The following is a 17,214-nucleotide window of genomic DNA, read 5'->3' as shown; positions in this document are numbered from 1 at the left end:
ATAATCCAATTGAAATCAACTAGTTCAATATCCTGCATGGTTAGGTGTTTCTGGTCATCACCCAACTGTACTAACAGACCCTAGTGTAAGCCAGAGGTAAACTGGCTGCTTGGCCAGAGTGCCTGGATCTTGGCCACAATTTTGTTGATGGTGGTCTTGCTGCAATGTACCCCCAGCTTAGAGAGCTTACAGCCTGTAGGGAAAAGAAAGAGAAGTCCTTCCTCATGGTAATGACTGTAACCACCAGGTATCATGCTAATCACTGCCATTGCTGGCCTCCTGCTCCACGTCAATGCACTATACTAGTGAGAGTTCTGGTGTGGTGCAGGAGACCTGGTGAGGTAGGGTCAGAGCACGTATGTTATTAGCACATTGAGCGTCTTAGCTATCTGTCCCTCTCCTGGGATGGGAACCTTTCGTTCTGATAGAAGATGTTTAGTAGTTACAAAAGATGACCTGTGACAGAGGTGGCAGGTACAAATGTCTTACTGCTGACAGTAAATATGATCTCACTTTATATAACATAGAGGAAGGGGCTGATGACATGGACTCACCAGTTCAGCCATCACAATCTCTGCAGGATCTTCCGCAGCCTCCTCCACAGTTTTCATCCTGAAGGACCAGAAAATATTATTATTTAAACTTATGTCTTCTATTCACAAGATTTACTGATACAGTCCATGGTCATAGTTCCTATCTGGAGGTTTCTCTTCTACGATTTTTTTAATGTAGGATGAGCAACAATTTAACAGTATATAATAGATATTTCTGGAGTTTTTAGAAAATTACAGGCAGAGTCTGAATGCAATTAATAGAACAGTATAGACAGATCCTGTCTGGAGTCACCAGTACAGGACTTAAAGACTTCCTGATATTTCTATTACAGTACGGACAGCACTGATTATATACACAAATGTTCCTCTTTAGAACCGTATAGAATGTATGTGTACATGGAATAAACCATATAGATACTAACAGAGAAGGTGCTTCTGGCTGCGGCTGCCACTCCCGCAGGTTCCTGTTGATAATCTAGGGAAAGAGACACAGAGTGAAATAAATTATACACAACAAATCTTTAGGACAAGTTCCATGGGACTCGGATAAGCCGGCCACAGTCTGTCCACGCAGGTTATTACCAGATTACTATACATTTTACAGCAGAACGAGAGAAAATAATTTAATGGAAAAATTAACAAATTGGTCTTAATAAAAAAATATATATTTTGATTTGGTCTAGAAATTTGTCTTGAAGAGTTCATTTAGCAGCAACTTATATAGAACATGAAACAAGAACCCACTCTGATATTATGCAGGATTACAACCATATAAATATCACTCAGGTCAGACATCCAGTATGATCTCTATATCTGATATATCAGATACTGGAACGTGGACCTATTGTGGGACAACCAATCCAGACTATGAAAAACGTTTCGCCATTGATTACACAAAAACTTTAAGTGACAAGTCCCTGTCTGTGCTGTGATGCCCCGCCCTCCTTTACGCTTTATAATTTTTGCTGGTTTTCAGCAACTTGTTGTCACTGACTAATCCTAGTTTCCCCATTGGCCAAACTAAACTAAACGTATCCCGTGTTTTAGGTGGGTAATCACTGTCACCACCAAGCTCCATCACCAGCCTACCAGGAGCCGCTTACACTTCTCTGTGGGGTGTAGCTGCTACAGCACCTCTTTGCTGGTTGCTAAAACCTTCTGACCGTTTACATTGGATTGGTACTGCCGGGTAGATGAACGCAGGTAGACAGGAGATGGAATAAATGGTAAGTTGTTGGTCCCAGGACACAGCTGGATTTTATAGATAGAGCAGAATATCTCTCACCCAGACTGACATTATTTTGTCCCTGATGTCTAGCACCATCTACACTGGGCCCCCCAGATCTCTATTGGACCACTGGGTGAGTGGAATCCATAAGTGTTAGACAGAGGTGGATGTAGGGGTGTATATGGTGGTATCGCCATATCGCCACTTCTCCTACTGTTTATACATAAATACATCATACTTGCCAACTCTCCCTGAATGTCAGGGAGACTCCCTGAAATAGGGGTGATCTCCCTCACTCCCTGAAGAGTCTGGCATTCTCCCTGATGCTGAGCCAGTACAAGACGTAGTTGGCTTCGCCATCTGTGGCATGATGACAGTTCAGAAATTGTGTCCTATGTCCATGTATTGATGCCTATGGAGGTGGCCATTTTCATGGAGACCAAGATGTAATAAAAGACTGACAGGTAAGACAACATGACTTCAGGGTCTTAATGACGCAAATATCGCGTGATCTTAGCCCCGCCCCCTGCTGCAATTGCCCAAATTTAGGGGGCAGGGCCAAGCCCGTGCCCGTACGTCCATTTTCCCGGGATCTCCCTGAAGCCAACAAGAAAAAGTTGGCAAGTATGAAATACATTACACATTTACATGTCTGTACACTTTACACTGGGCACACATGTAATAAACACAATAAAATATTTCCGGCAGCAAAGCACCTGCTCCTCCATCCCGCCTGGCTATCAGTTACTACATACATGAGTCCATGTTATTTACTGGTCACACAGCTGTGTCATGTTCTCTCTGCACCTATGAACTGAGTGCCGTGTAAAATGTACCCTCAGCTCTGAAGTGGCGGCACCACGGGTAATGTAAGCAAAGCCACCACCTGAGCGCCACCTCTTTATAGTAACTGTTATACTGTACCTCCTGCTCTGTGGCCAGCAGCCGCAGCCTGGTGAGCCTACTCTTCAGGAGATCATTCTCCCGCATATAGCTGCTGAGCTGCAATAGAGAGAATTACATTTAGATCTGAGTATATGAATACGTAGCGCACACCATATTGTATATTTGTGTAACACATTGTGTAGTGCCCTCTCCTCGCACAAAGGGGCTTATTTGCAGGGTACGGTTATGTTGCTGCGCCGCTGTGTCCAAGTTTCTAGGAGGCTTTGATTTGTACCATAAATCAGACTATAAATGAACAGAATAAGTGCGGATCGTTCCCTGTCACTGTATTACATTATTTGGCAAACAGAAGACTACGTAGGGGATTTTTTGGACGGAGTAAACGTAAGACCACCTGGATGTCCTCTATTTTATTAAACAAATGACAGAATTTGACCAATTTTACTGTAACACTGTTTTGCTGTAGAATTTTACTGTACAACTATTATTATATCTGGAGTTCTGTAGCATATTCTGATGTGATATTATATAAATATCTACTTATAAATCACTGCAGCCATTTATTCCAGAAATTATGACTTTTTTATGCTAGTAAGGCCCAATGTGGGCATTAGATGGAGGAGACAGATTCAGCGCACTGTCTTGTAGGATAACGAGAACGATGGGCCCTGATACAATAGCAGTTAGGACACTGGGGCAATAATCCAGAGGACAGAGCGTCTCCATGCAAACTACTGTGGAAGACCTTGAAAAGAGATAAATAAAGCTCTGGGTTGAGAGCATAGTGTTAAATATGATTTTTTGTTAAGGCCTCATAAGGCCTTTGTTCAGCCATTTTATTGTAACTTGTATAGAAATATTATTTGCTAGAAGAGATTATTCATTTTTCTGTTAACTTGCAGTTTTGCAATATGTGAGCCTATGGCCTTGAAGTTGAACTAATAGAGAACACCTGAAGAATGTAACCAGTTATGAAAACAATAATGAGCTTCATATACAGCTGGTAGTATAGGAGCTGTATCCATGGTGTTGCACATAGCATATCTCCAACTCCCCTTGAGATAAGAAATAATAGGCTCATCTGTCCTTAGAAGGGGGAGAAAAGTAAACACCTCAAGAATACGTGAGAAAGTTAATCAGTAGCGCTTCTCATAAACTAGTGGTATAAACTATTGTATGCATATGACGTAGGATTCATTTATTCAGTAGCCTATAAAAACCTGTATCTTTGTATCAATAAACTAGAGAATATTCCTTGCATACAGAACTTGGTCTGTGTCAATTCTCTCCAGCTGATTGAAGCGCTTCCAGATATACTTGACACCACAGGCTGACTTGGGTCAGAATTTTAGATTTAACAACTTGGAGGTCGCCACAGAGATTCGCTGTCCAGCAGGCTACAAGACAGACAACGGAGGTTTCCCAGCACATTGAACCCCAACATCCGCGGTCAGTAGATTTCTACTCGTTGGTCTTCCTAGTCTGGGTCACCTCATGTCTGTCTGAGGCACCTGACACGCGAATTTGTGAGTCTCAAGTATCATCTGATTAATATAATACAGTATTAACCCAATTTGTTTACTGTAATTGTATTGTTGATTAGATTTTTGAAAGATGATTGAATTTTGAGTGCATGTGTTTGTACCTATGTATGATGTATAAAGCATAAAAGTCACATAAGACATTGATCAAAGAAGCATGTAATGGAATAGAGGGATTTAGAGAGTTATTGTTTTGAACATTGAGTGAACATTTTAGACACCATCCCCAGAGGTATATCAAAGAAGGGAGATTCTGTAATCTGCCCAAATTGTGTAAGAGAGATTTCCAAAAGACCTTCGTCCCAGATACTGTCAAAGAAGCTATTTAGCACGGACATCCAGTACAAGGAGTCCACAGAACGGGACGTCCAGTGCAAGGACAACCCACAGAAACTAGATAAGAGTCCCGATTTGGACTCAACAGAATACTGTCAATACGAGTAATATAGATAGTAAACAAATGACAGCAGCTCCCTCATAGATATGATGCACAAAGACTAAAGGAAATGGGGGAGTAGAAGGTCTGCAGGGAATTTGACAAGAAAGCGGGGATAGCCAAAGATATGTGTGGATGGAGAAACAAAGGTGTTGCAAGTGGTAATGTGACAAGAACAAAGGGGTATTGAGATCAAACCCCAAGAGATTGTTTGAGGTGGCACAGGAAAGTTAAGAGATCTGAAAAGTCGAAATATATGTGGATATGCTAAATGCATCGGAAGCTGAATAATGAATCAAGTAGGTTGTATATTATAAATGTATGTTTGATCCTGTGCAGCTGAATAAGTGAAATGTGCCCCTCCCTTATTCTGTGTAAATGATTTCAGTGTGTTGAGATAAGAAGCACACTGTTTTTTGTTTTTTGACAATGTATGTAAAATTAAAAAAATGTGTCCGGAGTGCTGATTGATGATAACATGTTGAAGCTAACTTGTATTTAGTGTAATGCTGGGACTTGTAGTTCCACAGCAGTAGGCTGGAAGATGTCAGTTAAGTTTTCTTTCTCTGTATGTGAGTTTTGTCTCCGTCTTACTGCGTGTGAGAGAGATCCGTGATAATTCACATTGTTTGTTCTCTGTCTTAGTGCTCTATAAGGGAGATGTTTGATTTACTTTAAATCACAATGTTTGTCTGTCTTGTCCGTTTTTTACAAGAGACATGTTTCAAGGTTGAAAAAGTTGTACATTCATTGCTTAATGATAAGCTTTTAAAAAGATACAAAAGAAGTTTTAAAATGTTTGGTCCGATTGCACGGACAAGATTGTAAATAATGTACATTATCACTATAAGTACTAGTGTCAGAACAAAGCTGGCTGGGATCCAACAAGCCGTTTCTGTATTTGAACAAAATAATTTTGTTTCTGAAGTTCAGAAATATAGCTTTCTCTTTAATGAAGTTGAGAATTGTGGGAGTGAGCTTACATGCTGTTTTTATCTGTGTTAAAATGGCGCTGATGAATGTTCTCAGAAATCAGGAGGGTTTGTTATGCCTTTAAAGAAATGTTACGAGATAAAATGTCGTCTGTGAGCGAGACTTAAGTGAATATATTTTTACTTTGAACACGAAAATCACAGAATCTAGAAATATGTGTGAATATTTGGTCACGGGAGAGAGATTTTGTTGAGAAAATGTTGAATGATTTACAGACACAATGTATTGTGTCTAACGAGAGTACTCTGATTTATGAGACAGTGCTGCTTTTAAAATGGTTGAATACTTGGAACCAAGATTCCAGATTGAATGTTTCTAAACCCGGAAATTTAATTAGTGTCATTTAAAAGGGCTGTACTAAGAGATGATAAGAAAGGAGTGGCTTTGAACACTCGCCCAGGTCTCGTCACTTTGACATTCTCTATTTGTGAAATTAGGGACTGCCCCTTTGAGGAAATCAAGGCATGGAACGCATAGCGTCACAGTTAAGCTTTTAGCAGCTGTTCACTGGTTACCTGATAACAGTATACACGCATGTTACAGTTACAGTAATTCCTAGTAAATAAATGTTAATCTCTATGCAAAAGTTTTTTTATTCACAGGTCTCCAGCTGCAAAGACCCATTAGGCAATCCAGATTGCATTGATTTAACTTCCAATGCACCATCTTTGCACCACAACAAACATAAGTATAAACTAATGAAGGATTTAAATAACGCAAACTCTTCTGAGTAATGATTACCTTGTTTTGGAAGAGATATTAGAGTTTATGTGCTATTCACATAGCAAATGCATGAACTAGGTGGTTTTTCTGTATGTGCAGAAAGCAAAAGGTTTTTATTTGTATCCTCATTACAGTTTTGAGTAAATCAGTGTTTGTAAAGACATTTACTGCCCTTATTTACTGTGCTATAATTGTCATATACTGTAAATAATTCTTTTTATTGTGGGTATGGTAATGCATTGATGGGAATTCTATATTTTTACAGAAATGAAAAAGATTTAAGACTTTAAGAGCAATTGTATGTGCTCCTGCATTAGCACTTCTGGATCATAGCAAGCCATTTATACTCTCCTCTGAGCAGAACCAAATGTTTAACCAATTTTAAGCTGAAATAACTTCAGCGCCAGCACTGGCTTTGCCAGATTATGACAAGCCTTTCACATTATTTTGTTATGAAGTCAGTGCACATGTACAAGATGTAATGACACAAATACATGGTCGCAAGCTAAGGTCACTTGCATACTACTCTGCTTTAGTGCTTGAAAAGAGTATAGATATTGTGCTAGGACACCCAGTTACCTTAACGGTATCGTACGTTGTGACAGAAACCAAGCACAAGCAAAACATTTGTTACCGGCCAGATTTACTAAGTATGAAGATATACAGCACAAAGGACATTCCCTCCTATTGTGAAATGAGTGACATATAACACTTGCCGAGCGCACTGTGTATTTTCTTCCTCCCTTTCCTTTTTTATTAGAAGAAAAAAAAAAAAAAAAAAAAAGGAAGCACAAGAGGCCCCAGAGCCTCTCATGTTCACAGATATATGTTAAGACCTTCAGACAAGGGGAATCTGAGTAAACTGTATTTTAAGTTTTTTAAAGGTCCAAGGGAGACCAGAGAGGGGAGTTCATTGATATTAGCAGGAGGAATATCGATTGCACGTTATTTTCCTTTGCTGTGCGCTGTAGATGTGTACTAGACTAGAAAGGAAAGCCAAGTTTGGAAGAACCAGACTCAGGCCCATAGTAATGTATAGATCATTATACATAATTAGAAAATTCTAATATGAAAGTTTAACCCAACCAAATAAAGAAAAGAGCAACCCATGACTACAGGGGTTTACACCCAATGCAGGAATGTGTTTGTGAGTATTGTGGCCCAACACATTATTATATACACTAATAGAACTGATGATGTGGCTTATTAACAGGTTATTTAAGCTAAGTGTTTCTCTTCCAGAAGAATTAAAGTTACCACATCTGTCTTAACCGTTGTACTGTACACTCCATCTAATGAGTGTAAACTTTGTGGAACTCAGAAACCAAGAACCTTTTCCTTGGATTCCACATGCTCCTTACTGAAGCCTATCCTAATGAAGTAGCACTGCTTACTCCCAGTAACGTTACACTTAAGCAGTGCACAATGTTGAATCCTGCTGCCTTATTGCAGCAAGTTTCAAAAGATGGGAGAAGTACCTGTATATATTGGGGTTACCCTAGGGATTTGGGGGAATTCCATTCCAGCTTGAACAGAAAGAAAGGAAAAAAAAAAAAAATGCAAACAAAATTTTTCTGAACATGATTGCATAGAACTAATGAAACAAGAATCTCTGGTTTTATCTCACATTAAAGATAAACCATTACCAGATGCAGACATCACTCTTTTTGTAGATGGTTCACACTATCACATAGATCCTGTCCCGTATACAGGGTGTGCTGTAACCACACACACAGAAATAGTGATTCAACAGACTCTACCGAGTCACATGTCAGCACAAGAAGCTGAACTAAAGGCCCTGACACTTGCATGCATATATGCAAAAGGACAAAGAGTAAATATTTACACTGATTCAAGTTATGCATTTGTAATTGCGCATGATTATGGCCCTGTATGGAAAAGTAGGGACCTTATGGGTTCAGCAAGCAAACCAGTCAATATGATGAACATACCAGGGCATTGTTCACTGCATTCCAGCTGTCCTCCAAACAGTGATGAAGATGAAGACACACACAGAGATACTACCCCCGAAGCTAAGTGAAATAGACCAGGCCGCACGAGAAGCCGCCATAGCCCCAGTACCCCAAGGGGAGTCTATTTACATGGTGACCCCCTGACCCCTGTTTGACCAGAGCACACTCCAACTTATGGAAAGACAAGCAACAGAAAATAAGAAAAAGACTTGGGCAATACATGGAGCACTAGAAGTGCAAGGAGTGGTGTAAAGGTCAGCGTTTGTGTCTGCCAAAAGTAGTTTATCCCATTATGGCCAATATAGCACACGAGAAAGTGCATCTGGGAAAAGATGCTATGGTTGTACTCACTAGCAGCTTATGGATAGTACCAGGGTTCGCCCAAGCAGCACAGTCGTTAGTGGCAGAATGCCTAGTCTGTGCACAAAGTAACCCGAGTAAGTCTGTCCTATGGAAAAGCACACCCCAGACATAATATCCCTATAAGAGGATACAGATAGACTTTATAACTTCCCAAATGCTCGGGCTTTGAGAATGTGCTTGTCTGTGTCAACTTCTTTAGTCACTGGCTGGAGACATGGCTGTATAGAAAAGCAAATGCTAAAGCATTAGCCAAGAAAATTGCGAATGAGGTAATCTGATGATATGGTGTACCAGAGGTCATTGTAAGTGACAGAGGGATACACTTTACGGGGCAAGGATTCCAGAAACTATCACACCCCCTACAGATCCCAAAGTTCAGGATGTATGGAGCGCCTTAATGGTACACTGAAATTGAAAATGCAGAAAATAATGGCTGAAACAGGTCTGCCATGGATCTCATGTTTACCTGCACTCAGTAAAAAATACTGCTAGGAAAGACACAGGTTTAACACCATATGAGATATTGTTTGGCACAGCAAACAGAACAGGCTGTTATTTTCCATAGCAACTACACCATGTATATGTGGAGATGGTGCCCGAGAAGCGGGCGAAGGTGCCCGCCATCGCTATGCCCCTGGAGGGGCTGAAGATATACCTGGTGCCCGGGAAGGGGATGAAGAGTCCCCCGGCAGCTGAGCCCTGCAAGTGGGTGAAGAAAGAAGAGGAGAAGTACTCACCCGTCCAGCGATCCAGCGGCGGTGAGTATAACTTTCTTTCTGCAGGTCCCGTCCGCGGAGGAAGGATGAGCCAATCAGGGCTCATCTTTCCCCGCTGGCCAATCAGCGGCCGGATGCGCGAGCCAATCGCGGCTCGCGCCCGGCCATTCAAAAGATTGGCGCCGACGCGAGCCAATCAGCGCTCGCGCCGGCGGATGACGTCACGCCGGCGACTATATAAGTCGCCGGGTGGCGCCATTTTGCCACAAGTCCGTCGGCGGAGAAGAGAGAGGACGTCTCTCCACGACGTCGAGCCAGAAGACCAGCGGCAGCGGCGGCAGGGGGCCCTTGTAAGGGCCGTGAGCTACCCTGCCGCCAGAAGACTTCTAGCAAGGCACCGGAGCGGAGATCGTCGGCGGGGAGCCCTTGTCAGGGCTGAGAGCGCCCCCGCCCCAGCTGCAAGTGGAGAACCAGCGCCGAAGCGGAGAAGAGGCGCCGCCGGCTGGAGGGTCTGGAAGACCCGCAGAAGGAAACAGAAGACGGCGTGTCAAGTTGAGTATCCTGCGCAGAGCAGGTAAGTATACTCAACGTAAATTCGGGCACTAGGCCCGTGGGCACAGTCGGGCACAAGGCCCGTGGCACACTGTAAAGTAGGGGCACAAGGCCCAGGGACCTGGGCACTAGGCCCCAACGTGGTAGTGGGCCAGTAGGCCATTAGTATCTATATAAAGGGGACAAGCCCCTGTTAGTTAGAGAGGGGGACTCTGAGCCCCAGGTACAAGGGCACAAGGCCCTAGGTAGTTAGTGGCCTAGAGGCCATAGGAAGGCCATAGGGCCTGGTTAGGGGCTGGTAGCCCATCTGCTATTAAGGGCACAAGGCCCCCAGTCAGTTAGGAAGGCCACAGGCCTCAGGCAGGGGCTAGGACCCCTAGGTAGTAGGGCATAAGGCCCTAGTGAGTGGGCTCAGAGCCCTGGGTTAGAGAGGGGGCTGAGGCCCATTAGTCAGAGCAGAAGGCTCTGTGTGTAGCTGGGCAGAGACCCATGGTGTGTAGGGCCTAAGGCCCTGGTGGTGTGAGGTAGAGGCGTGGGAGCCTCGTGAGAGTAGACGCGGTCCTGTGTGAGGTGAGCACACGTGGTTAGGAGGTACGGTCGAGCGTAGGCTCCCGTGGTGCTGTAGCAACCTGCTGGTTGGCTAGCAGCGGTGTATTCGGGTAAGTAGCGGTAAAGTACTGTAGACTGTATCTATTTATTCTGTCTGTGTGGCGAGTGTAGTTTACATTACAGTATTTTGGTGTGCTTTCTAACTGTGTCCAGGGGCAAGACGTCAGGCCCCCATTAAAGGTAGGCTCTTGTTTCCTGTGGTTTTCCTGTGCTAACCCGTGCTGTGTGGGGACAAGTGTAAGTAACAGCATACACATAGTCAGGGGAGAACACACGTAGTGTCCCTGTCCCTTAGGTCCCCGGGGTCACACTGGTACCCAAGGGGGGTGGCTGAGTGAGTTGGTGGCAGTGCAGCACACCTTGAGGCAGTTCCAGGGGCGGCCGTGGTTCTGATCAAGGGTCCTCAAGGCCGGTTCCGTGCAGGTGGACCTGTGGTTCCGGACGAAGGGACACGTGTGAGATACCCGAGTACAGGCAGTCGGGCGGTTCAGTTCGATCGGCTGTTCCGTGCGGCAGTCGGCCCGCGGGTTAGTGTGCTGTTTTACTGAGCCTCAGCCGGGCTTAAAGAACCCGTACTTGGGGCCTGTGTGTGACTCCATAGCAAGAAGGCAGCTTCTTGGTAAGACCTGGGTGAGGGGGTTAGGAACCGCCCTCCGGTTTAGGCTGTGAACACCGGCTGGTGTTCCCCGTAGCGTGTAACTAGTAGTCCCGTTAGTGCACCACATTTAGTTAGTCCTAGTGTTTGACGTAGTTGCGTTGCCGGCCATTAGAACGTTGTTAGGGTCGGGTCGCCGTTTGTAGTTAGTCCAGTTTGTGGGTGCCATCTTAGTTCACGGAGAGCGTAGAGGGAGGCTGTGTGTCTTGTCATCCGCAGGAGTCGGGAAGGTGCAGGAGAACCGGATCGGAAGTGGGAGTGTCCCGGTGAGTATCACGCTCGATTCCTCCTTTCGGTTAGGCCCTCACCGGCAGGTGTGTGAGGCACTTGAGGCGGGATTAGTCCTCGGATTAGTCTTGGCCTTCAGTGCCTGTAGTCCCCCGCGTCTTGGCAAGAATAAACTGAGGAGGCGGCAAGGAGTTTGGACTGACCGTGTCCTTGTGCTTTGCCGTAGTCTCGGACAGCCCTTACCTGGTAGGCACGGCCGTAATCTCTGTCTCTATCTCAGAGGGACGTGATTGGAGGTGACTGCGGCTGCGGATCTGCTGGGATAGGATCGCAGCTGGGAAAGTGGAAGCGGACTGGAGGTGACCATCGTTTACAAGGTAAATTCTTTTGTGTGCGTCTGTCCCTGTCTTTTCCCCGCAGGGGGCGTTACATTTTGGCGTAGTCGGCAGGATCAACGATGGCTCATCGGGGGATCATTCCGCTGTACGAGGGATACAGCTGTGTCATCTCTCGTGACGAAGTGGCAGCGTTCACGAAGCAAATCCTGGAACGTTGTGAGACAAGGAAGAAGAAGAGCAAAGGTACTAAACGGCAACCGGTGGAAGAAATGCTGTGCTGGAAGTGTGGGTTGCCTGGACACTTCGCATACCAGTGCCCAGTTGCCGAGGAGCTCTTTGATGAATGGGAGGACGAAGAAGTCTCCGATGAATGGGAAGACGTAGAAGTCTTCGAGTGGAAGGACGAGGAAGCCTTCCATCCATGGTCTCAAGAGAAGTCGGAATCTGGAGGGAAGGATCGGCAGAGCCTGCTGACTGTTGGATCGCAGGTGATCGTCCCGTCCAAGCAAGATTCGCGACAGGAATACCCGCGTCAGCCGGATGCTGGAGCTGGGGTATTGGAGACGTCGGATACGTCAGACGACTTGTCCGTGGCTGTGGAAGAGTTGGTCCCTGAAGACGAAGGGAGAACTGAGCAGACCCTCCACGGGGCAACGCTGTGTCCGGAGACATGTGAAGATGTCTGCCCGGTGGTACCTGAGAGGATGGAAGCCATCAGTACCCCGGAAGAGAGAGCTGCTGAAGAAGTACTGCCTGACGAAGACTGTACTTTAGAGAGCGCAGCTGGAGAGTGGTGGATGTTATCACCTTCTGAAGAAGCTTCCCGCACAACCGAGGAGGTATCGGACGTATGGGAGGTTCCGGCATGCGCCGAGGAAGAGACTCCCTGGATACCGACTTCGGGCGAGGAAGTTGCCAGGATGGTGTGGATCCTGCGCGAGAGGGCTTTACCGCGAAGGACCCGGTGGACGCAAGTCAGGGATGCCGGTAAGCGACCCTTGGAGGTGGACGTAGAGGAGAAGACGTCGATTGTGGGGACCACAATGGAAAAAGGCGGCGGAAATGTGGAGATGGTGCCCGAGAAGCGGGCGAAGGTGCCCGCCATCGCTATGCCCCTGGAGGGGCTGAAGATATACCTGGTGCCCGGGAAGGGGATGAAGAGTCCCCCGGCAGCTGAGCCCTGCAAGTGGGTGAAGAAAGAAGAGGAGAAGTACTCACCCGTCCAGCGATCCAGCGGCGGTGAGTATAACTTTCTTTCTGCAGGTCCCGTCCGCGGAGGAAGGATGAGCCAATCAGGGCTCATCTTTCCCCGCTGGCCAATCAGCGGCCGGATGCGCGAGCCAATCGCGGCTCGCGCCCGGCCATTCAAAAGATTGGCGCCGACGCGAGCCAATCAGCGCTCGCGCCGGCGGATGACGTCACGCCGGCGACTATATAAGTCGCCGGGTGGCGCCATTTTGCCACAAGTCCGTCGGCGGAGAAGAGAGAGGACGTCTCTCCACGACGTCGAGCCAGAAGACCAGCGGCAGCGGCGGCAGGGGGCCCTTGTAAGGGCCGTGAGCTACCCTGCCGCCAGAAGACTTCTAGCAAGGCACCGGAGCGGAGATCGTCGGCGGGGAGCCCTTGTCAGGGCTGAGAGCGCCCCCGCCCCAGCTGCAAGTGGAGAACCAGCGCCGAAGCGGAGAAGAGGCGCCGCCGGCTGGAGGGTCTGGAAGACCCGCAGAAGGAAACAGAAGACGGCGTGTCAAGTTGAGTATCCTGCGCAGAGCAGGTAAGTATACTCAACGTAAATTCGGGCACTAGGCCCGTGGGCACAGTCGGGCACAAGGCCCGTGGCACACTGTAAAGTAGGGGCACAAGGCCCAGGGACCTGGGCACTAGGCCCCAACGTGGTAGTGGGCCAGTAGGCCATTAGTATCTATATAAAGGGGACAAGCCCCTGTTAGTTAGAGAGGGGGACTCTGAGCCCCAGGTACAAGGGCACAAGGCCCTAGGTAGTTAGTGGCCTAGAGGCCATAGGAAGGCCATAGGGCCTGGTTAGGGGCTGGTAGCCCATCTGCTATTAAGGGCACAAGGCCCCCAGTCAGTTAGGAAGGCCACAGGCCTCAGGCAGGGGCTAGGACCCCTAGGTAGTAGGGCATAAGGCCCTAGTGAGTGGGCTCAGAGCCCTGGGTTAGAGAGGGGGCTGAGGCCCATTAGTCAGAGCAGAAGGCTCTGTGTGTAGCTGGGCAGAGACCCATGGTGTGTAGGGCCTAAGGCCCTGGTGGTGTGAGGTAGAGGCGTGGGAGCCTCGTGAGAGTAGACGCGGTCCTGTGTGAGGTGAGCACACGTGGTTAGGAGGTACGGTCGAGCGTAGGCTCCCGTGGTGCTGTAGCAACCTGCTGGTTGGCTAGCAGCGGTGTATTCGGGTAAGTAGCGGTAAAGTACTGTAGACTGTATCTATTTATTCTGTCTGTGTGGCGAGTGTAGTTTACATTACAGTATTTTGGTGTGCTTTCTAACTGTGTCCAGGGGCAAGACGTCAGGCCCCCATTAAAGGTAGGCTCTTGTTTCCTGTGGTTTTCCTGTGCTAACCCGTGCTGTGTGGGGACAAGTGTAAGTAACAGCATACACATAGTCAGGGGAGAACACACGTAGTGTCCCTGTCCCTTAGGTCCCCGGGGTCACACTGGTACCCAAGGGGGGTGGCTGAGTGAGTTGGTGGCAGTGCAGCACACCTTGAGGCAGTTCCAGGGGCGGCCGTGGTTCTGATCAAGGGTCCTCAAGGCCGGTTCCGTGCAGGTGGACCTGTGGTTCCGGACGAAGGGACACGTGTGAGATACCCGAGTACAGGCAGTCGGGCGGTTCAGTTCGATCGGCTGTTCCGTGCGGCAGTCGGCCCGCGGGTTAGTGTGCTGTTTTACTGAGCCTCAGCCGGGCTTAAAGAACCCGTACTTGGGGCCTGTGTGTGACTCCATAGCAAGAAGGCAGCTTCTTGGTAAGACCTGGGTGAGGGGGTTAGGAACCGCCCTCCGGTTTAGGCTGTGAACACCGGCTGGTGTTCCCCGTAGCGTGTAACTAGTAGTCCCGTTAGTGCACCACATTTAGTTAGTCCTAGTGTTTGACGTAGTTGCGTTGCCGGCCATTAGAACGTTGTTAGGGTCGGGTCGCCGTTTGTAGTTAGTCCAGTTTGTGGGTGCCATCTTAGTTCACGGAGAGCGTAGAGGGAGGCTGTGTGTCTTGTCATCCGCAGGAGTCGGGAAGGTGCAGGAGAACCGGATCGGAAGTGGGAGTGTCCCGGTGAGTATCACGCTCGATTCCTCCTTTCGGTTAGGCCCTCACCGGCAGGTGTGTGAGGCACTTGAGGCGGGATTAGTCCTCGGATTAGTCTTGGCCTTCAGTGCCTGTAGTCCCCCGCGTCTTGGCAAGAATAAACTGAGGAGGCGGCAAGGAGTTTGGACTGACCGTGTCCTTGTGCTTTGCCGTAGTCTCGGACAGCCCTTACCTGGTAGGCACGGCCGTAATCTCTGTCTCTATCTCAGAGGGACGTGATTGGAGGTGACTGCGGCTGCGGATCTGCTGGGATAGGATCGCAGCTGGGAAAGTGGAAGCGGACTGGAGGTGACCATCGTTTACAAGGTAAATTCTTTTGTGTGCGTCTGTCCCTGTCTTTTCCCCGCAGGGGGCGTTACATATATAGTGATTTGTTGAATTATGTTGCCTTATTATAGAAACAACTAACTGAAATACATGGTCAAATATTCTCCTCCATTGCAAACCCTAATTTTGATACAGGTACCCATAAACTGCACCCTGGGGGGCTGGGTGGTCGTGAGAAAGCACATCAGGAGAAGTCTTGAACCCAGATACAAGGGTCCTTATCAAGTCCTGTTGACGACTCCCATGGCAGTGAAAGTACAGGAAAGAGACACCTGGATTCACGCATAACACTGCAAAGTCTTCAAATCAGGGGAGTCTTGTTCTGATAAATAGAAATGACTGTCTCATTGTATTGATATGTCTTGCCAGAATAATTGTGACTGAAGTAGGGATTAAGGCCTCCCTAACCCAGTATGAAACAGACAGTTAAGTGACATATTGCCTATGCCACTGTGAGAAACATATGGGAAGGAGTGCTCAACAATTTGCACTCATAGTAGAGTAAACTCTGAAAATGTCTTTGTGCAGATGCATAACCTCATTGGTAAAGTTGTCAGTAATGATTCATGTTGGATATTGGAAATATTGGCATTAGTAGCAAATGGTTTAGCAATCCTGTTGATCGTATAGGTGATAATGAAACTAAATATATGGCTGATTAAGAAGTTACTGACACTTGATTGTTGTCTCTCCAAAAAGGGAACCACTGAAAATCCCGAACCTCTGATGATCACAGAAATTACTTCTGAAACCTGACCAGACTATGAGTGTCATGAATTATTTGGACTAGCAAAGCCAAAGAACTGCAGAGTTTGCAACAAGAAACTACTAAAGATTGAACAAAGGACATGCAAGGCCTGCAGAACTACTATAGACTCATTAACTATCTTTTAAGAAACCATCTTTTAAGAAACCATCTTCTAAGAAACCATCTTTTCTAGACATGGACATTTGCCAAAATGCATCTCCTCATAAATCAAGTTAGGACAGGGAGGATCACAGGCTTATTAGTGGGGGATGAGTTGACAGATTCCTAAGGGGACCAACTCTATGCATGTGGCCTCCTACATGTGTATAAGTACCTGCTTATTAAGAATGTGGTTCTATAGATAGGATTAGGTAGGTAGGAGGAGAAAGGGTCGAAAATTGAATAAAAGATGGGAAATGTTAAATATGATTTTTTGTTAAGGCCTCATAAGGCCTTTGTTCAGCCATTTTATTGTAACTTGTATAGAAATATTATTTGCTAGAAGAGATTATTCATTTTTCTGTTAACTTGCAGTTTTGCAATATGTGAGCCTATGGCCTTGAAGTTGAACTAATAGAGAACACCTGAAGAATGTAACCAGTTATGAAAACAATAATGAGCTTCATATACAGCTGGTAGTATGGGAGCTGTATCCATGGTGTTGCACATAGCATATCTCCAACTCCCCTTGAGATAAGAAATAATAGGCTCATCTGTCCTTAGAAGGGGGAGAAAAGTAAACACCTCAAGAATACGTGAGAAAGTTAATCAGTAGCGCTTCTCATAAACTAGTGGTATAAACTATTGTATGCATATGACGTAGGATTCATTTATTCAGTAGCCTATAAAAACCTGTATCTTTGTATCAATAAACTAGAGAATATTCCTTGCATACAGAACTTGGTCTGTGTCAATTCTCTCCAGCTGATTGAAGCGCTTCCAGATATACTTGACACCACAGGCTGACTTGGGTCAGAATTTTAGATTTAACAATAGTTAGTTGTCTACTCTC

At 46.4% G+C, this 17,214-nt stretch overlaps 1 long non-coding RNA gene across 1 annotated transcript; it reads left to right on the top strand.

The window, feature by feature from the left end:
• Window positions 1-3,479: 3,479 nt before the first annotated feature.
• Window positions 3,480-16,205, top strand: LOC142143789 (uncharacterized). The gene is made up of 2 exons (XR_012689579.1): window positions 3,480-4,964; window positions 15,590-16,205. It is a non-coding gene; the product is annotated as an uncharacterized LOC142143789 (long non-coding RNA).
• Window positions 16,206-17,214: the final 1,009 nt, after the last annotated feature.

Source organism: Mixophyes fleayi, chromosome 3 (genome assembly GCF_038048845.1).
Source record: "Mixophyes fleayi isolate aMixFle1 chromosome 3, aMixFle1.hap1, whole genome shotgun sequence".
In the NCBI taxonomy this organism is placed as follows: domain Eukaryota; kingdom Metazoa; phylum Chordata; class Amphibia; order Anura; family Limnodynastidae; genus Mixophyes; species Mixophyes fleayi.
The sequence above is the reverse complement of the archived record's forward strand: the minus strand, read 5'-3'. Positions and strand labels throughout refer to the sequence as shown.